This window comes from Ammospiza caudacuta, chromosome 11 (assembly GCF_027887145.1).
Source record: "Ammospiza caudacuta isolate bAmmCau1 chromosome 11, bAmmCau1.pri, whole genome shotgun sequence".
In the NCBI taxonomy this organism is placed as follows: Eukaryota; Metazoa; Chordata; class Aves; order Passeriformes; family Passerellidae; genus Ammospiza; species Ammospiza caudacuta.
In genome coordinates, this window is record NC_080603.1 from 10,889,835 (window position 1) to 10,911,513 (window position 21,679).

The window sequence follows — 21,679 nt, forward strand, 5'->3', positions numbered from 1 at the left end:
AGGGGAAATTTAATGGGATTGATCTCAGCAGAAGAGTTGAACTGAAGCACGTGGCTCAGAGACAATATCAAAAGGTGACATCCTTTACTTTTATCCTCTAGGGGCCTCAGCTGCTTTTCTCCTTCCAGAACCCTGAGACCACCAGTCCTTGCACAGCTCAGGGCAGGCTGTGTGTGCTGGGCTCAGGTCTGGGGCAGCCCAGGCCAGCTGGGAACTTGTCCCTGCAGTGTGCTCTGGGGCTGCTGTGCCAAACCCAGGCTGCAGAGGAGATCTGGGCCATGGAGGCAGGTGTGGGTGAGGCCAATCAGGGTCATTAAGCTAATTAGTGCCCTCAGGTGTGGTAATTGGGAGTGGGGTTGTAGGAGCCTCATCCCCAATTGGTTTCAGCTGTGAGCAGGAGGTGAGCAGCACTGACAGCAATGAGCCACGGAGTGCCCAGGGGCACTGAGCAACCACCAAAGGGAGCAGAGGGCACACAGGTGCAGGGCATTAACAGTGAGGGACACACAGGTGTGGTGCATTAACAGTGAGGGACACACAGGTGTGGTGCATTAACAGTGAGGGGCACACAGGGGCAGTGCATCAACAGCAGGGGATAAAAGGCTGGGCTAAACAAGAAGGGCGGTTACTTGCAGCCTTCTGAAGTGCCACCGTGTTCCTCTGTATGGGCAGATGCCTGAAGCCTTCTGATGAGGTATGGTGTTACTGTGGATGGGTTGAAGCTTTCTGAAATTGTGTGGTGACACTCTGTGTATGGTGGCCGTCTCAACTGTGACATGTGCTGTGACACCCAGGACTTTGAGCTCCTTTCCAACAGCTCTCGTCTTTGCTCTCTAAAGTTGAAAAGCAGGAAGATGTTTCTTTAAATACTGCTTCTGTGCCTAGAAGGTGTGGTTTTGATTCTTTCCTCTAGCTCACATTTGTGATTTTTTAGAAATAATTTTATATGACCTGGAATATCTTTTGTAGTAAGAAAGCTATCAGGCTTTTTGGTGGAGGAATTTGTCAGCATGGTGAGATCTGTTGTGGTACCTTAGTATGTAATAACTGATCTCTGTGGGACAAGAGCTTTTCCAATTCATAGTCCTGCTCAGTTTTAGGGAGGTTTGTCTGTAGAAGCCTGTTACATATCAGGAAAATGTGCTGTCCTCCTTGTGAGCTGCTCAGAGGGGGTTAAAGGGCTCACCCTGACAGCTCGTTAAAGGAGAATTGAGTCTAGGAGACCATGGATCTTCAATCCTGCTGGCTTGCCTGGGGTGGCTGGGAAGTTTCTGGCATTTGCATGGCAGTGAGCTCTTTTTGCTGCACAGCCAGGGTTGGAAAGCTGAGCTGAGTGACCGTATTTGAGTGCTGTGTTCATCCCTAGTCCCACAGCCTTGCTGGGTGACCCAGGAGCAGTGTGTGGGTGGGCTCTGTGCTGTGAGTCCCCAGCTGTGCCCAGCTCACAGAGGATGTGTGCACATGGACTCGGAGCCTGCTGTTCCTGCAGCAGGAGCTCTCAGTTCTGAGCTCTGGGGCTCCCTGCTCCAGTCCTTGCTTTGGCTAAAACCTCCTGTGGTGCTGTGCTCACATCTCTGAGCTTTGCCCCAGCTGCAGTGCCACTGAACTGTTGAAGAGCAAGGAGATGGAGCTTTGGGAGAAGCAGTTTTCTTACTCAAATCATTAACAGCCTTCTGCAAACCCCAAAAAGCTGCTGATGACACAGCTCCTGCCTGAAAACTTATGGGTTGACTCTGCTGTTCACAGTTCTCAAGCTTATTCCAAAGTCCCAAATGAATCCTTTTCATTTTCATTTCCTGTTAAACCACCCCTACTGACCATTTCTGTTCCCTTGGCTGTGACCCATTGCCACCCCAAACCAGCTTTATCACAGCACAGGCACAATCACCCTGCTGCCACAACTGCACTAGGCTAGGTCCTGCTTTCAGAAACTGAAGGTGAACCTTAATGTGGAGGATTTTTTGTGATTTGGTTGTTTGTGCAGTTCTTTTTTATGTTTTGGGGTTTTTTCCTGTAAAGTCAGAAAGGTGCAAACTCATCGATAAGAGTTCCCTTTCACTGACAGTCCCTGCTATCATCACTAAACCTGGCTAGAAGGTTTGTGGATAAATATTTCAAAACTCTTTAAAGGCAATTAAATGTTCTAAGAAGAGGAGTCAGTGAAAGATGCCACAGGATTTCAGTTATATCATTTATATATCTGTTTGTACACACATGTGTTCACCCCTCTGTGCGTGTGTGCTCCTGTGGTGCAAGAACAGAACCTCTGACAGCAGGGAAGGGTACACCAAAGAGCAGCCAGGGTGAGCTGAGCACCAGGGTGGCAATTCCAGAGTGCTGCTTTGTTCTGATATTTTACATAGAACATCCTCATCTGTGAGAGCCCTGGCTCTGTCCCAGAGCACGAGTTTCTTGAGTTCCACTCCCTGGCTTTGGGAGGAATTGGAGGCAAAAGTCTTCTGGAGCACAATGAGCAGAGAACCCCGAGACTGACAAACTGAAGGTGAAAAGAAAGGTATGTTTGTATTTTTAAGTATCTGTCCCTTGGAAGCTGTAGAATATACTAATGGGTCCTTCCTGTTGCTTTTCTTCCCAAGATTGTGTGTGACTTTGTCTCATGGCAGCAGCTGCCACCTGGAATTTGACAGAAAAATTATAAAGAGCAGTTACCATCAGTGGATTGGACTTTGTGCACTGCTTTTATAAGAGGTATGGGAAAAGTTGCCTGGAAAAAACTTGCCAAAGGATTCTATATTAAAAAAAAAAAAATATTACTTGGTGATCTGCTTGTGAAAAATGATGTGAAGGCAAGCACTAATCTCAGAATCAAATAAATTACTGACAGAAGAGGCTCCAAAAAATACAAAAATTTGAAAAAAAATTCTCAAAGTCTTTTTAAAAATCATAAATTATGAAAATGGCAAATTCTGCTCAAAGTTCATATTATCTTTACTTTTCATTTTTTGCTCATGTTGCCATGCACTGGAGCAGTCTGTGGAGGTGGAAGGATTCTCTGTGCTGCCCTCAGCTCTGAGAGAGAGCACGGTGCCACCCCACGGGTCCCTGCAGGCAGGGCGGCTGCTGTTCATGCAGGTGTAAGCTGCCATCAGGGTGGGCTAGACATCATTCTGTAAATTATCTGTTTCTGTTGTCACCTCCCTGTTCCCTGAATCTTTCTGTGTGATGGCAGCACAGCCCTGGTTGGCATTTTCTCCTCTCTGAAGTGGGATCTGCCATCAGCCCTTTGCAGTCTGGGCACTGCTCATCCTATGCAGGTCTTGGTGCTCCACCTGACTTATATTTGTAATTTTCTCTCATTTTTGAGCACAATCCCATTTTCCTACAGGCATATTCCCTGTTTTTATTCTTGTAATCACAGCTCTATTAGGGTCTGAAGTTATCAAACTGACCACTGTGGTCTCTTGATGACAGAGGTGCTGAGCAACATGTCAGGATGCTGAGACTGTTCTGTGCAAGCCTTATCCTGTGCTCCCCTGATTTTGTTCCTCTCTGTAAGCATCCATTCCAGGGTATTCTGGGAGATACTGTGCTAGATGGCTTTTCTGGTAACAGCCTAATATTATCATCTTCCTAAGCATTACACATATACCTTACCTAGGGGGAAAAATAACTACACAGAAAAAGCTTATTAAAATATTTACAAAATTTTAACAAGCTATTGCATTACTGATGTTGTAAGCTGCTCAAATTTCTTGGATAATCATAGTGTGATAATCACACTAGAATTTAAAGGGATTATTATCTGCTAATGCAGTTTATATCCTTTTATTCTGCAAATATTGTTTATCCTTTTATTCTGCAAAACTTGAAAGATATTTATTCTTCCTGTTGTACAGCTAAAGTGAGCAGAAGCTGGCAGTTGAAAGCCTTGAGCTGACATGCATGGAAACACAGAGTGATAACATTTTGTGTCATTCTCAGAGGCTGCAGGTTCAGCAGATGTGAGGCATTAAAATTGTATCTCCATGAGAAAAAGTAGTTTGTGCGCACACTGCTCAGATCAGCCAGAGGCTTGCAAGCTGTTACTGGCTTTGCAAATGAATAATTGTGTCAGTAAACCATGGCTTCCCAACAGTTTGGCCCTTCACAGGTGTACAGAAAGGCAGGTGCGACCAAACACAGGTGATGGGGAGAAAAGAATCTGGTCACACCTGTACTGAAAGCAGCTTGGTACACTGCTGGAATTTGGCCCACTGGTAGGTTTGGGGATAAGGGGTTTTAGACAGAGACCCTTGAAGGTGGGAAGAGTATTGTTCAAATTAAGAGCTGATTTTTGTATTGCCTATATTATGAAGGTTACCTAAACTGTTAAATTCCTTTCTTGCCACTTGCTTCCAAAAAATGTAGTTCCCTGTGATGTGCCACTTTCAGAAAAGGGTCAGTTCTGAGAGATGCAAGGCATAAGGAGTAGCTGAAACTCACTGCCCTCAGTGTGAGTGAAATAATTGTTTAAAAGTGGAGGGGGATTGTTTGGGTTTGTGTGTCACCTGTGCAGGCAAAGAAAGGGCTTGGATATCAATCTTTGCTATAAAGGAAGTTTATATCACTGCAGTCAAAACCTTCAGGTCTGCTTAAGGACAGAATTTAAAGAATTTTGACTATACAAAGGCTCTGAAATTGCTGCTCTGGTTATTTTAAGGAAGTTTTGGCTACCTTATATCACCACAGCAATGAGTGCTGCTAAGGTCTGCCCTTGGGCACAACTTTCATGTGTCTGGGTCTGTTTGCAAGTGCTTGGCGGGTCTGGCACCTCTGCAAACCCCACAGCATGCTGAGAGGTGAGAGGCTCTGTGGGAAGCTCTCAGGTGAGCAGTGGTCTGCAAGGAGGTGTCCATGATCTCTCCAAACTCTGAATAACTCTAACAGATCATTCTTCTGTGGGTATAAATGGTGCCAGGCAAGGAGAATGCACTGACTGTGTGCTGTGTAAGCACAAGGCAGGATTGGGGAAGGGTTCCTCAGAGGGGTGCATTTGCTAACAGTGACCTGAGGCTGACGTGCAGGTCCCTGGTTGTGCTGGTTTAATGCTTCTGAACTTGCCCCAAAGCCAGTGTATGTGAAATTGCTGCGTTCATGTGCAGCAGCCCTGAAGAATTCCATTTGCTGGGGCTGATGAAAGCAGCTCCAATGGTTCCACCCTCTCCAATGGTTCCATGCTCTCCACAGAGCAGCCCTGGTGTTCTCTGGGTGGGCTCACTGTGCATGAGGAGCAGAGCAGGCACTTCAGACACCCACGGCTCGCTGCACACACAGTGAGAGGACCTTGCTGCCTTGTCAGGGACTTTGCTGTGGGTGTCCCACATGCTCCTAAAGATGCCTCCAGTGTTCTCTGTAAATAAGTGCTATTGAGAGACCAGACCTGTTAAATGTAAGGATAATTCTGAGAGAGCAACTTTCTTCTTGTTGCCTGGTGCTTTGCTTTCTCCTGTGCCAGGGAACACTGACATGCATTTTCTTCAGTCCTATCAGATCTTCTAAATGGATTTCTAATCTTAAAACTCCAGTTTAATCCCAAAGCACTCTAAATTTGAATTCCAGTCTGTTAAACCTGCTTAAGGCTTCTACCATTTCTTCTTCTTCTCTGACTGTGCAAAACCCTTCAGTTCATTTTGTTCTTATTAATGGCCCACGTGGCCTAATCATGCAGTCCCAGAGTAGGGACTATGGACAGAGAGGCTCTGGATCCTTCTAACCTGTGTGTCCTAAGACAAAGCTGCACCTGCTCTACTTTATGGCTAGAATTTCAAGATTCTTGTGGCTCATACCTATCTTTCTTAGATGAGCACAAAGTCTGAGTAAAAACAACTCAAAAGCCCCAGTAGCTTTCTCTTTCATAGTGGATAAGAACAAAGTGTTAAATGTGTGCAGAGGCAATGTTATCTTATGTCATTGGATCTGTCCTATGGATGCTGCTTTTAGGATTGTTAATTCCTGCTGCCTTTTATTGTTGAGATGTCTCTGCAAATGTGTTTTCCTTTCTTTATTCTATTGTATTATGACTCAGAGTCTTGTTTAAATATCTAAAGAAAACATATCGCCTAATCCAATCAAGACTGGATTGTAGATATTCAATTGCCTTATCTGTAAACAATTCAACAGGAATTGAGCATGCTAACATATTTGAAGGTCTGAGTATTAGTGCTAATGAAAAGAGCTGGTGATTTTATTTTTTTTTTTTTTTTTTGAAATGGAAAGGTATTTGAAGTTTTCCCTCACTTGCTCAGTTCCTGACCTGACCCTCAATTTCCCAAGGAAGGGACAGAGATGTGCCTTGCACATGTTATGGGAATGCACAGCACTGAAACAATGACCTGACCACCCCTTCAGTGCCAGCTGGTCCCTGCAGAGCTGTAAGGTGGAAATTCTTCATGTTGCAATGCTCAGAGTCAAATCTGAGCCTCCGGGGCAGGGATGTGAGAAGGACCAAGCCTGGCTGGGTTGTTGCACTCTGTACTCCTCATTGTTGTCTTTCTCTCCCTGCTGATGGAGGAGAAGGATTTGGCTTGCAGGTGAGGTGTTGGCTAGTGCTGAGTTGCTTTAGCTCTGGCTTTTGTGAAAATTCCTACAAAGCAATTTATTTGGGGCTCCAGGTTTTAGACACCCACTGGGAAAAGACAGTGGGAGTGTTTGAATTAAGGTAGGAATGGTGCTCCTTCAGTAGAAGCAATGTAGATAGAAACTGCATCAGGCTGAGGATGGTAAGCACTTCTAGCACATGCCTGATGGGATGGGATATTCAGTGATATTCATGTTCAAAAGATCTGATTTCTTCTCATGAACTGTCTGGTTTCCTTTCCCTTGGAGCTCTTGGTGTTCCCTGTCTGAACAGATGATGTGGGTAAGATCAAATTCAACCTGACAAAATAAGTCAGAGGATGTGAAATCCTCCTTTTTTCCAGTCTCTCCTGTGAGCAAACAAATGTCATTTCTCCCCAGTGAAAAGTTGTTCTCAACAGGGTTCAGACTTTTAGATTTAGTAAAATTTTGTGATTTCCTACATATGGAGATAGTTTGGGAGTTTGTGTGTGGATTTACATTTTGCTTTTCTGCTTGTGATCCTTAAGGTGATATACGAAGAGGGAATTATTCAGTGCTGAGAATTCATTATTTTCTGCTCTTCTGGTTTTTTTAAACAGAGTTTTAACTCCCATGCTCTTCTGCCACCTTCCTCTAAAGCACTGGGCATCACAGTCATGGGGTCAGGCAGAGGGGCAGCCCTTGAAAGGGGTTTTGCTTTGTGCAGGGATCCCGTGATGTCAGGAGAACAAGCATGTAGATTAAGAGATGAGTGCCATTTTTCTGTTTGGCTTCTAGATAATGAAGTGTGGTTTGTTAGCTAGGCTGTCCTTATTGTTTTTGTTGTAGTGTCATCCAGATACAGAGCTGAGGGCCATGCCTGCCCAGCAGAGGTGTGAGAGCTGCCAGAGTAACTAAGGCATCAGTTTTAGTAAGGGTCCAAAACATCACCTAAATGGCAGCAACAGCTCCAAGCTGGAGTGTGAAACTGGAGGGTCCTTTGGAAAGCAGGAGTTGTAACAGGAACACTTCATTAAAACCCAGCTATAAGCACAATTGTTGCTCTGTGTCTAACCGAAACTTACAACTAAGCTAAAGAAACGATCTTGGGATGTGACTATAAGCAGAAGGAACTTGAATGTGAAGTAGAGGAAAGTGGAAAGAATGAGGCCATGGAAAAGAAGGGTGCATGTGCAAATAGCTCAATTTATTATTTCTTTCTTTTTTCTCAAATAACCTTCATTATATAACCTCAAGAAGCTTTGCTTTCATATTGTAAGACTTACATACATAAGCCTAAACCTGAAAGCATGTGGTTTTTGGCTTTGCTAGCAATCTTTTACAAAACAACAAGGGCCCTGAGGACAAAGCACTTTGTTGTTTGCTTATCTTTGGAAGGTATTCATTCAGTCTTGACATTCTGTACTCTCCCTAGCCTCAAGTAATGTGATTCTAGGAGGTATTGCTTACAGCTTAATGTAATGTTTAGTCTTCAGGCTTTTATAGCACACTTTTATAGAACTAGCAAAAAGTTTTGCCAGTCAGCTTGGAAATTTCCTGTGGTGAGTTATAAATGGTGTCAACATTTATGTTGGTGTGGGTGAAGGTAAGGGTCTCTGACTCTTTCCAAATTTGGTATTTACACTTCTAAGGTGAATGTTGTGTTCTAATTGCAAAATGCAGCCCTTGCTGAGGAGCCTTTTCTGGGGGCAGTCTCCAATCTTACATGTGTGTGCTGGTGGGACTTGGTCTGACTGACTTGAACTATTTCTCAGAGAGGTGTTGTGATGTCAGAAGTTTTTGTAACAAATCCATAGAAATGGGTAGTAACAAATTTTCAAAGCTGAGCAGTGTAGGTAGCCTGGGTGTTCTGAACATAGTCAAATCACTGAGCTGCTAATTGTGGTGCACAGTATATGAGTTAAATTACCTTTGGTGCCAAAGGAATAGCAGATGGCAAATTGATGCTGACTCTTAAGGGAATCTGACAAGATTAATTTGGGTAAGGATGACTTTCTACAGGAGAAAACTATGAAGCAATTATAATAAACAATAGAATTAGTAGTCATATAGATATGCTGAAGAGGAGAGATTTGCACAAGGAAGCCATGCCTCACATCTATGATGTTTTTGTAAGGTCTCAATAATTAAGGAGATAATTCTCCATCTGGTTATGTTAGAGTACTGGAACTTCTTAAAAACCCTAACCAAGCAAAAACAAAAACCCAAAACAAGCAAAAAACCCAAACCCAAACCACACCCTCAAAGTTCCTCACAGAGACTGAGTTAGGAGTAAAGCACTAGTTTTCCATGGTGGTTGGCAGTAATACAAAAGGCAGAAAAATAAAATTAGGAAAAAAGAAAGAACATCTTCATAGTGGTTTTTTTTTTCCTGTCTCACTTAGTCTGTGCAGTTTAGCACTTCTCAGAGTGTTCAGAAGTTTCTGTGAAGATGTAGGGAATGGTGGCATTCCTTTAACATGGAAGATATGCTGTGAGGTAGAGGGTGGGAAAGGCAGTCCCTGGCAGTTTATAAACTCAGAGATAGGAAAAGGTGGCCAGTGAAGGCATGTTCAATATTTCTCATGACGCAGGGTCTATAAGTACATAATGAAGTAACCAGCTGACAAGTTTAAGACAAACAAAACCCCCCCTTAGTTTTTTTTTTTTTCCATAGAAACATAATTAAATGATGGCATGCCTGGCCACAGGATGTTTTGAAGGCCAAATGTTTCAAACCATTATGACACAAATCAATGGAAGAACAAATTCCACCAGAGACTCCTGAGCAGTAGATACAGTCTGAGGCTGAGGAAGTCCAGAGCAGGGAGGATACACTTGGGAAATATTATTGTGTACTTGTGCTACTTTCTCCAGGCATCCCAGCTGCTCTGGGGAAAGCAGCAGATTAGAGGGATCTTTGACCTGACCCTGTGCATGCAGTGTTGCTGGGGATTCTCCCTGGTATATCCAAGGAAGCCTCTGTCCTCCCCCAGCTCTCTGCCCTGTGACATTCTGGCTGCTGTAGGTGTACTGAAAGCCAAGCCAATAAAAGCCGTTTCCAGTGTCCTCTGCCAGCCCTCCTCACAAAGAAGGCAGCTCCTCTCCCCTCTTGGCTTCCTAATACAGTGAATAAATTGAGCTTGGTGGGATTTCTGCTGATCCTGCAGCGTTCTTTATGCTGCCAGATGAATTTTCCATTTTTGTATCCCCAACCAGCAGATTCTCTGAGATATCTATCCCATGTGTGAGGCCCAGCATAACAAACTTGCTGAAATTTTACCATAAAATTAATAACTAAAGTGTATGTGAGATATTTCAGTTGTTGATGCTGCTGCTGTTTTATCCACTGTCATTTAAAAGGAGGACTTTTGAGGGTGGGTTTGATTTGTTTTGGTGGAGGGGGCTGTTTGGTGGGTTATTTCTCAGAGGCTTTTAACTCCCATGTTTCTGAAACAGCTGAAAAAAGTTTTCTCAGACTTTTCAGAAAAAAATCCACCTTGATATCTAAAAATGGGAAATTCAGAAAAAAATTGTTTGAACAGACCTAAGGATGAGTGAACACAGGAATTTTGCAGTCTCCATATGGTGATGGTGTTTTTATGTTTTTGACAGCAGCAGGCAACACAGAGGGGACTTCTAAGAGCCCCTGACTTTTCCTGTTTTCATACACATTAGTGATGATCAACTATGCAGATTCATTGAAGCAGGTGACTATTAGACTGCTTTTTATCCTGACTTTTGAGGAAATTAGGTTTTATTTACTGTGTACTATTTCTAAAAAGACTTAAAAATATTCAGATATTCAGCTTCAAAATATAAGAATCCAAGCCACATAATTGGATACCATATGGAAAATGTTTAAGCCGATAGCTTAACATTCATATGTGCTCTAGTTAGACACTTAGTGAGCAGCTGTGGAAGTAAAAAACAGATGAGTAATTGGATCTGCCATCTTTGGAAAGAGAATTCAATACATGGTTTTAATTTTCTGTACATTTTGGATGCTCAGCATGATGTGATGGGAGCACAGCAAAGCAGTGAGCAGGTTCAATGAGTGTGCCACCCTCCCATGCTGGGGCAGCTCTCCCAGGAGCCCTTGGATCCATTCCTTGGAATTGGGTGAGGAAATCTGCAGTACTGCTGTCCTTTATGAAGTTCCCCTGGGCAAATACCCCTTGTTCCTGCTGAGTAATATTCTCTGGAAAAAGAATATCCTTTCCTTATCCTGTGGACTGGCTCAGTTTGTGACTGTGCCTGCAGATTGCAGCTTTCAGGCACAGCTGATGTTCCTGCAAAGGGAGCCTGGCTGCACCACCAGCACAGGAATTATCTGACTTAGCACTGAAAGGCTCTGCTTGCTGAGCTCTGACTGAAGTTACAAATCTCAGTTTTCTTTTGGAAGCAAAACAAACCCTCAAAGTTTCTACTTTGCCTAGCTTTTGCTTATACAGCATCTCTGAGAGAGATTTCCTCTCCAATTCTTTGACAAAGAATGATGCTTATTTAAAAGAATATCTAAATTGCAGGTTGTTTTCCTTAGCAAGGTGAAACTTCGCAAACTTCTGTACCTTGAGACATGGTTTGCAAACAAAGTGTGCTTTGAGGGGGAAATGAACAGCTTCTCCTTTCTTCTGTCCATCTTCCCACTGCATGTTGAAGGTGAAGGGAAAAGATACTTTTGTTGTTTGTCAGGCAGTTGCATTTTGCATTTGTCTCAAATTCAAGAGCTGCAGCTGCTGGTGCTTTGTGGGATTTTCACCCAGCTTTTGGCTGAGTGAAAGGCACAGCAAGTACCTTCTTCCAGGGGTGTGATGTGATGTGACTGATGTGTAATCCCACTGTGCCAGTAGTGAGCACAGTGGTGAAGGAGAGCTGGCTGTAACCAGGTTTGGACAGAAGAGAAACCTGTGCCAAAGAGCTGGCAAAAGGCCTCTGTTACTTTGGTGTTTGCAGATTAGGTTAAATGAAATCTAACAAAAGGATTCACTTGAGAAGCTCTGGTGCATTTTGACTTCTCTATTTGTGGTGTGGAAAAGTGATGCTTTACAGAAACTCATGTGAAGAGGAGCTGCCTGACACTCAGGTATTTGCTGTACCGGCTGTCACTTGGATCAGGTGAATGTTTGCTGAGAGACTTGGGAGAAGAAAGGAATTGGCTGCAAGCACCTGAGGTTTTGCTCAAATTTCTGAGCACTGAGCTCCTGTATGGACACTCCCAGAGTGGGATAAAGCTGTGATGGTTTGAGGACCATGACAAACCTGATTTTCCTCAGCTGAGTTTGGTGGTGATCCAATGGCTGTCTTGGGGCTGGGAGGAGTTGCATGAGTTGGTGCTCCTCCAATGGGATTTGGTGAGGCTGGGCTGTGCTGTGGCTCGGGCCATTGCCTGTGGACAGCTAGAAATCCTGCTGCCAAGTTATTTGAGGAAAGCTCTCTACTGTGTTTTTCCAAAATTAAGACTGTGTTCCCTTTCCCCTACTTAGTATTTTCTTGTTTGTTTCTTGTCCAAAGATGCTTATAAATTAGAAATACTGAGCTTTCAGGAAACTAGAGCTTTTGTGGGCTGTGCTCCTGTGAGTTCTAAGATTTTCTGGGGGAGTTTTGTTTTTGTTTGGGGCTGTGGTTTTTTTCGTTTTGTTTTGCTCGGTATCACGCACTGCTTTGTTCATTTACACCAAAATATTCCAGGAGCTGGTTTGTTTTGAGATGGTGGTTACTGCTACTACAGAGATGGTGCTACCTGCTTTTGGCACTGTGCTCTGTGAGGTGCAATTTGTGCATGAAACATGGAGACCTCTGAAATGCACTGTCTCTTTTATATGCATAAAGACATCCATTCCTTTACCTCCCTCATGGAAAAAATAAAATCTGAGTCCTAGTGAAGTCAACAGTGCACCCACCAAAAACATACCAACAAAAAAATTTAAAAATCAAAACAACACCCCCCTGTCATTTATTAGGTGATCCTTTCCTCAGAATGCTCTCCAATTCCTTTTCTAATTCTTCTGTTGTCTTTTTCAGATAGACAGAGAGCAGTAAAAGAAAAGATTGAATTAAATATATTGTGTAACATCTGAACAATGGGTTTTGACTAGAACACATTTTCTTACCTCTTCGTGTCAAAATAATTCATATCACTAGATTGGGTATTTTTAGCACCTTTCTGACAATTTTCTGCACTTTTAGTTGTTACCTGCAGCAATATTTGGATAATAGATGTGAACATTAATGGCAAAATCAGATCATCACCACACAGGAACAGTTAATACTGCTTTTCCCCATGTGCATTGCTCTCTTTTTATTGACAATAAATTCTATTTTCATTTAATCAGCTAATTATCAAATACTGGGAAGCTTCATAGTTCAGTTTAAGTTTTAACTGTCCAGGTTGGGGATTTAATTTGGGGGTTTTTTTCTGCCTGTTTTTATGATTGCCAAACCCTCTTGCCCTGTTTCTGTCCCTGTTTGGCCTTTACAGATTAAGAGAATGTTGAGTAGCACAGGTCCCAGTATAGGTTTTTGGAGTACCCCTCTTAAGATGTATTTCAATCTGAAAATTAACCCCTTGTTTCTTTCATTTGAACTCAGTAATTCTTTAAAGACACTGCTTTATCCTAGAGCAAAATCAGAGTCCACAGAAGAGTAGTGTCTCCAAGACCATTCAGAAACCTGTGTCAGTATCTTTGGGGGGAAATCCTAGTACACTAAGCCACTTTGAGAATTGATCAGTGTGCTAATAAAGCATTCTGATAGCTTTCCTAGGCATCACTGTGCTTGGAAGGCTCATTGACTCTTATTAAACCACATTTATCCTAGTATCTATTGATTCTGACATGCAGTAAGTGTTTTACTGACTTACATAAGCAGTTAAATTCCTTGGTCTGTTGTTTGCAAGAACAGCCTTGATCCATTTTGCAGAGCTGGGAGGCGTTTGCCCACTACACCCCTCTGCAAGTGAGGAAGATTTACATGGCAGGCTGTGCACTGTAACATCCTGGCAAAATCTTACACCTGGGTCCCTTGGAACCCCTGGGTGAGCCCTCCCTGGCCCTGGCAGTTGCTGTAGCTCCTGTTGCACAGCAGGGAAAAGCTGCCCCTGGCCACTTTGGTGGAGGCAGCTCCTCAGCCTGGGTCCTGGCTCAGCAGGTGAACCCGCCTGGCCTCGCTGCGCTGCACACACACGGAAAGAATTCAGCAGCGTTTCTGAAACGGGCTTATCTGCTCCAGTGTTTGTGTCTGTGGGATCTGCTGCTTTCAGAGACTTTCTGGCAGCCTCCTGGCTTCCAGTGCTTTTGAAAAAGCTTTTTCATTAGTAGTCTTTATACCTACAGCAAGTTGTACTTTATGCCAGCAGTGAAAATATTTTTTTAATGTGCTTTTACCTTTAACTTGACAGAATTAATTCCTTTTCCTGTGTTCTCCATCTAGCCAGATCTTCCACGCTTTCTAATTTTTAAAACTATATCTTCTGATATCTGTCCTTCCTCAGAAGTCTAACCACTCTGTTGTTCTTATTGCTGATTTTGGAGGTTTTTTTCCCTCAGATGGCTGTGAATTGAGAGGCTTTATGTAATGTTTTGAGTTACTTCCCTGCTGTATGCAACTGCCCTGCTCTTGTAGCTGCTGCTTTAAATTTTCTTTTAAGTAAGATTAACCATTTTTCTGTAATTTCTTTTAGAAAATTTAATATTCTTGTGGTGGAATTCTGACATGTTTTCTCTCTTGTAATGGTATTAGAATTGACAGTAATGTGGTCATCAAAGAGCATTTTTTCAGTGATCCAGCTTGAGCTGTCTTGTGCTTGAGAATCACATTTCATGTGTTTTCTGAGGTTATTTCTAAGCTTATTTGAAGTTCTGCATGATGCCACCATGGGTTTCATGCAGTAAGCACAGAGGTAGCCAAAGCTTCTTTATCTTGTCAGCCTTTGTGGCCTCTCTAAACCTTGGCACCATTCTCTGGGCACTTTTATCATCGTGGCTGGGCTTGGCCTCTGCTTTGGGTGGGTGCCATAGGCAGAGTCTATAAAGGAATAGGGCTTCAAACAAGAGAGACCCTGTGGCATGGATGGGAGCATCTATTCTGTGTGATTTCTGTAAATGTTTAAAGTACACTGACCTCCAGCAGCAGAAAGATTTGTGTTCATCCCTAGAAGACATCACTTAACATTCTAGTACCTCAAAATGCTTCAGAAACATCATGCTCAGCCTGAAATGTGATAAATGTTGCATATCAAGTTTGAAATTTTGAAGCTGACTTGAATATCTGCAAAGGAAATACAGAAAATCTAAGATTGCAGAACACCTGAGCTTTTGAGAAAGCTCAGATCACTGTCTTGAAGCTCAGCCCACCTCCAAGGGATAGTTCTGGGAGTGTTTGTCAGCTAAATAAATAAAGCAGAAAGACTGCTTCTGTAGTGGAGGATATGAAAAACATTCCAGAAAGGCACAATTAGCTGCTCATCTTCTAATCTCTGGCAAATGGTTCCTGCTTGAGAGGCCATTGTGAGCAAGGCCAATTTGTTCACTCCCTTTCTAGTGTAGAAAAACTAATTTGCATTGCTCAACAGAGCTGAAAGCAGCTGATGTTATTAGGAAGAAGAAATAAACAATTGTTGTTGGGAAATGAATGGAAGAGTGTATTTTGCCAGGGATAACTAGACAGGGCTTCCATGCTTAGACAGAATTACAGTGATAGTAATGAAAATTGCATGATGAACTAAAGTACTGTGCAGAACAAGTCTAGCTGTCATGGCAGACATTGTGCAGCTCAACTGTTCATTATCAGGTAACTGAATTCTCTGCAGGCTTGGAGAGGCACATGAATAATTTTGTGTTTTACAAACTGCTGGAAGTAGAGACCAGGAGTAGGCTCTGCTGGTACTGCTTTTTGTTATTTCATGGTTGGAGCTTGTGTAAAGGCCTGTAAAGCAGTTTGATCATGTGCTGTTGTCATTACAGTCCCAATGGTCATCTCAGATCCAGCAGATCAATGCAGAAACCTCTGTGAGGAAAGCAGTTCTTGAGACAGTGCATAACAGCAGTGAGCAACAGCTTAAGAAAACAGCAAGAGAAGGAATCCCAACCTACAGGAAACAATACCATTAGAACCTTCATTTCATTCCAAAGTCCTACCCAGCCCAGCATCTTCTCTGATGGAGACTGAAAATGGGTGCCTGTCTAGGGGAGAATGTGGGAGCAGAATTATTGAGCACAATTTCCCCGTGAGTGCTCTCACAGGTTCCCATTTCCAGCTTGGAGATCTCCTGAGCCAACAGAGCTCCTTTGTATTTGGTAACACTCAATAAATCTCCCTCTCATGAACACATGCAGTTTTCCCTTAAACACTTGTAGACTTTTAGCATTATAATATCCCACAATGGAGTTCTTCAGCTTAACTCTTCTTCATGTGAGGAGCAGCTTAATCTATTGAGGAAATCCCTGAGATGTATTTCCCAGCAGTGTGGCCAAACCCATGTTTAGAATGGCTGAAGTCATTCCCATAATCAGGGTGAAGCTGGAATTGGAAACAAGCTGAGGGGTTTTTGTGCACTTCAGAGAGTGTCACAGGACCTTGGTTACTCCAAAACTGCCACTGTCACTCAGGAGAATTGAGAGTCCCGCTCTTAATCAATATATACTTACATTTTCACTATTTTTTAATTGTTTAAGACAGAAGTGAGCAGAGATTTTCATGCAAAAAGCAAATTTATTCAAGTCTGTCTTTGTAATTACTCAAGAAATAAGTGTTTCTTCTTAGGAAGAAATTTAAAAAGAAGTGAAGAAACAACAGATCTAAGTAGCTGTCAGGAAAAAAAAAGAATCAATAAAAATAATAAATGATGCTAGACTATCCTAGTAACTATTTATGTCTTATTTATCTTAGGCTGTGCTGCTTATTTAGCATGCTAACATATTTTAAAGTAGAATTAAATAAGTAGCTAGTGCCTTTGTTTCCAGTGAAAATATGTAAAATTGACAAGACTGTCAGCATGATTTAACACTTGTTTTCCTGGCTACAGGTTTTTTATTTTGGTTAGCTCTTGCATAAAATGTTTTCACTGAGTGAGAGAGTGACAAATGGTGTTTACTAGGCTGAAACTTTGAAACCTTTCACTCTGTTTAGGAGAACCTTTGGGCTGTCATTTGTTACACACAACTCTTTAATAAAAGGTAAAGAGTAGGTTGCTTTGTCATAAACTTGTCTATCTCAGCCAGGAAAAGTTTCTTTTATTTATGCTTTATTCCACCTGTGTGGGAGCCAATGGAACCAGCTGCAGCACTGCACTACTGAAGGGTGTCATGCCAAAACTTGAGAGGTTTATGACATTTTAGAGAAAACAACAATCTTGACCCTGCTCATCATTCAACACTGAATTTGAATGCATCTCCAAACAATAATTTTTTTTTCAGTAATGTACTGAGTTTCACATTGCATCAAGCTTTATGTCTGGATTTAAAAATTCTCAACCTGACTTGCAAGAGCCCAGACTGCTCCAGTGCTGGTCTTGTAAGACAACAGTATTGACCATGCAGGCCAGGCAGAGAGCAACAAACTTAGGTTTCTATTAAAGCTCCTTTCCTTGTGGTGTATATCTGCTGAGGGTTAAGAAAAGTTTGTCCTGCTACTGGTGCACATTAAACAATCTCAGACAAGTAAAGGGCATTCTGATTTGTGCTAACAGTCTTTGAAGTTCAACAGCTAGAAAGATTTCTTAGACAGATTAGATTTAAAATGTATTGCTTTTTATTTACCACGATTAAAATGAAAATGTTTCTTTTTGAACCACAGGTCTCAAATGAAAACCCTTCTGAAATAAGGAATAAATTAAGGTAATTGTTCCCACTTGGTGGTTGTGGAGATGTTAAATGGAGCTGCTATTCCATTTTTTTCATCCAACCCATTCAGTTCTTCTGAATTGAGTTCAAACCATACATTGCACCTCCTTAACCACTCAGCTCTTTGCTTTTCTAAGTTATATAAAATAAAATGGCCCTTAGGAGAATGGCTGAGGGAGCGGTTGAGTACTTTAAAATGTTTGGGAAAGCTTCTTTGGATTTCAGATCCTCTCTGTCTGCTGAAGAAGTTAAACCTGGTCCCTTATAAGGTGGTGGAATGGTCTGGGTAATCCTTGGAGCTTGCAGCCACCACCAAAATGGAAAAGGCAAGTTTAGCATCCCATCTTCTCCAAACATTTCTCTAGTCAAAACTGCTCTGCAAGTGAGTGACCTGCATTTAAAGCAGCATTTTCTATCTGATAAAAGTGATTCCATAGCAACAGTTGTACCTTGCTACTGCAATTATACCTGGGAAAAAGGTCACTTTTGAGGATCTAGTTTATCAAGAATTGAAATACTCTTTGACTGTTTCCAGATGCCTATATCTGTGCAATAAAGGTGAAAAGTTTATTTCCCAGATCAGTAGCCTGCACCAAAAAAAAAAAAAAAAAGGCTTAGCACCAAAGAAAGAACTATGCATGTCCAGAACTCTGAGTTTCACTCATAAAATGAGAAAAAATTCTATTCCCTGGGAATAGAAAAAAAAGCATATTACAACTTTTAATGAGTCATTTAATCTCCTTCCTTACAGTCTGTTCTTCTCTAAGATCAAGTAGTATTGACTGTACAGTAAACACATCTCTTCCTTTGGTAAACAATTTGATTGAATTACTTCTATATTCATATTTAGTATTAGAGATGCTCCTCCCATCCACAAGTCACTCATCCCTGACTAGAGAAGGTCAAATTTTCTGAAACAACCATCAATGCGGAATTTAAAGCCACAGGTTAATTTTAAACTTGAGATGTTTTACAGTTGGTAAAGTAGTGGGTAGAAATTGCTATTGCCAATGAGTTAGTGAGCGGTAGCTTTGTGGCCTGTGTGCTGCAGGTGGTCAGTGATTAGAGCTGCTGCCATCAGGCAGACTCTGCTCTGTCTGGAGCTCTGTAGGCTCAAACTGCTCGAGTAGCTGGAAAAGATCCACTCCAGGCCAACAACAGCTACGTGGAATTTGCCAATCCAGTGGGCAAGAGGCCTGAGCTGTCAGTCCCTTTAAGTCAGTTCTCCAGGGCTGATGTGCTCTGGTTTGTTAGCTGGGAAGAGCACATGGGACTACCCCAGATGCAGGGAAGGGAAAATGAGTGGTCTTGCAGCAAGTAATGGTGTCTGCCTCCTTCATTTCACAGGGTGGGAACTCTTCCCTTCAAAGCTTCTCCTGCCATATGCAGGAATATCTCAGTGTCTTCCAGTGGAATGTTAATTAATATAACCACCATCTGGCACATGACAGGGTGTCTGTCATCCTCTCCCTGAGAGAAACATCTCTGATGTGAAGTGTCATGGCTGTGTTTGTGCTTGTTAAACACACATTGCTACGCAACCGTGTTAAAAAAGGAATAATGACAAAAGTGGTCAAAATAGGAGGGAAGGAGCCTTGTGATGATCCTGCATTCCTGGGGGAGTTTTCTAGATGGTCTTTTGCTGTTTCTGACAGATGTCTGACTCCAGAGAAGACAAACTCTGGCCATAACTGTAGAGAGCTCCACCATGCCCAAGGAATGAATTTGTTGAGCACAGTCTTCACTACAGAAGAAAAATAGCCTTTTATGTTTTGGATATACACTGTGGGCAGTCTGAAGGCAAGCTTGAAGACTCTAAGAGCTTCAGTGCCCATTTCTGGGTTAAGCACCCTGTGTTTACATAATGTGTATGTGCACGTCCAGAAATGGCAGCATACTGTGGAGATACCTTGGGATTTCGAACTGTCATTGCTCACTAATTGCCAATGTACCTCAGTGATTCACAATTTGCGCATAACAAACTACATTTTTATATCATGAAAAAAATTATTTAGATGCTTAAAAATTGATGGAATCCTGTTGAAGTTGGGAGGACCAAATTAATTAAAAAACCCTAGCAGCCATTGAGGGAGGGGGGGAAAAAAGTAGTAAAGTTTATCACATACAAGTATTCGTATGATCAGGTGGTGTGTTATAGGGTCTTTTATTGAGCACCAAAAGCACTTATGTGATACAACATGGTAATTGAAACTAGGTTCCTAAAAATTCTTCAGTCAAGCTGAAGTGGCCATGGTGTGAAGTAGTAACTGTAGAGCTGAGAGCTGCTTGTGAAGAAATTTCTTAAATGCAATATATCCTTTTGGGATAATTTTCCCCAAACATTTAAAGTAGGTTTCCATGCCCAATTTTGTTCCTTATATAAACTGGGGAGTTTTTTGTAGTGAGAAAGGTCATTGATGTGAGGCAGCAGTTACAAGAGATAGCTGTATCCAGGTAGTCAAAATAAGAAATATTCCTGAGCAAGTTCCTTTGTGCTGCAGTACATTTACGGAGTGCAGATGGTGCAGGAGCCATGCTTTTGTATCCCCAGGTTGAACTCTGAGACACTTTCCTATATGATGCAATAAGACAATTTTTCCTTATGCTATACTAGCAATGCAGCATTCTCCCTCTTCCAACATACTGTACTTCTCACCATTCATGTTTTTATCAAGTTGCTCAATCTCTTTTCTCTGTAAATAAAAATGAGGATTTTTTAAAATGAGAGTACCATGTGAGAATTTGTATGTGGCCCTTTGATGTGAACAAAAGCTGCTTTCCCATGCCTAGTCATCTGTCTCCTATGTAAATAGTTCTGATTGCCAAAATGTTACTGTTGAATTTTATAAGCCATTTGTGAGCAGAGGGAGAATGCAAGCTTATTGTAGAATGTTTTCCCATCGTATTCATTTGACATGACTTTTAAAGGCAATATTAAAGAGTGTGCTTTAAAGCAATTAACACAGAAATAGTAACAATGCAATAAAAATATACCATACAGTTTTTGATATTAGTTGACAGTATGTTGCATATTAAGAAAGGGGAAAATCTTGCTGTAGCTAAGACTATTTTTTTTTTTTGGCTCAATGTATGGCTATTAATTTAGTTGGATCCTGGTGCAGATTTCAGAGAATAGTGGGTTAGATGAATTGAATCATTTTGTATGTTTCGAGCTCTGTCCAGGATTGTTAATTTGAGTAAAATTTCTTTGGATGGTGGCTGGGCTCCTGCAGGCTTTCCAAATGGAATATCTCTCTGTTAGTCACCACAACTTTACTGTTATGCCCCCTATTCACAGGCAGGCCCATGTTACTCTAATATGGAGCCTGTATTGCTGAGAAATAAAATGCATATATATATATATATATAAAGAATAATTTCATATATGAAAATCCAGGGGTTAAAATCTCCATCTGGTGATATAAACTATTACTATACTTTGATGGGTTCAGAATCCTTCCTGTATCAAACAGGGATCTGCACAAAATTCCTCTGCTTGTCTTTGATTCTCGAATTCATATTTGGAATGATGGCTCCACACTTCTCTTTCAGTAGTTTTCCATGCAAAACCCTTTAAACTTTCAGAATATTTTGAAATATGGATCCAGGCTTCAGTATGTATTTTGTGGGTAGCCAGGGTTGGTTGCTTTGTTTGTTTGCCTTAAAATCTTATGGTTATCTAACTCTCCATCCTGAGGGGAGTTCACTTATCTTTCATGATCATTTATGTTCAGAGCTGAAACAGATTAACAGCTTTTAGAAAACCCTGAATGAGATAAAGCCAGAACTCTAATACCCTGGTTCCAACTACAGAAAGAAAATAATGGATTTTCTTTCTGTATACAGAGATCCACTTTGCTTGGCTGTGAATGCCTTGGGACACTGTGTGACCCTGTAGGGCTATCCTGTCCTCTTCCACAGACCATCAGGACAGCAAGATATCTACTTACAGCTTTGATAGTCTCTGCTTCTCTCTCACAAGTTGATACTGCAAACTCTTGATCAAATTACTCCAACTGAGCACCGTCTTCTCAGCAGCCACAAAGCCACTCTGATTGCTCATGAATGGATGAGAAAATGCCACTGAGGCTCCTCAGACTTTTTTCCTATCCTAAAGTCCCTCTCTGCAGGCTCTGTGAGCAATATAGTGTTTGTTGTACTGTTTTTATAAATTTCTTCAATATTTGAAAACGCTGCTTCTCTTTGTGCCTGGTTTTGCTTTTTGTTAACAAACCAGACTGTTTCTGGGTCACCTTTCTTCTGATATTCCTTTCCATAATGAATTGTCAAAAAGGACTTAT

At 41.8% G+C, this 21,679-nt stretch overlaps 1 long non-coding RNA gene across 4 annotated transcripts; it reads left to right on the forward strand.

Annotated features, from left to right (window-relative positions):
* Positions 1–638: 638 nt before the first annotated feature.
* On the forward strand, positions 639–21,439 carry LOC131562698 (uncharacterized). 4 transcript variants are annotated; one of them, XR_009275171.1, is made up of 5 exons: positions 639–694; positions 2,364–2,515; positions 2,598–2,709; positions 17,332–17,372; positions 21,225–21,439. It is a non-coding gene; the product is annotated as an uncharacterized LOC131562698 (long non-coding RNA). The 4 variants fall into 4 exon arrangements; XR_009275172.1 differs by lacking the exon at positions 21,225–21,439 and adding an exon at positions 18,726–19,016; XR_009275169.1 differs by lacking the exon at positions 21,225–21,439 and adding an exon at positions 17,604–17,683.
* The last annotated feature ends 240 nt before the right edge of the window (positions 21,440–21,679 follow it).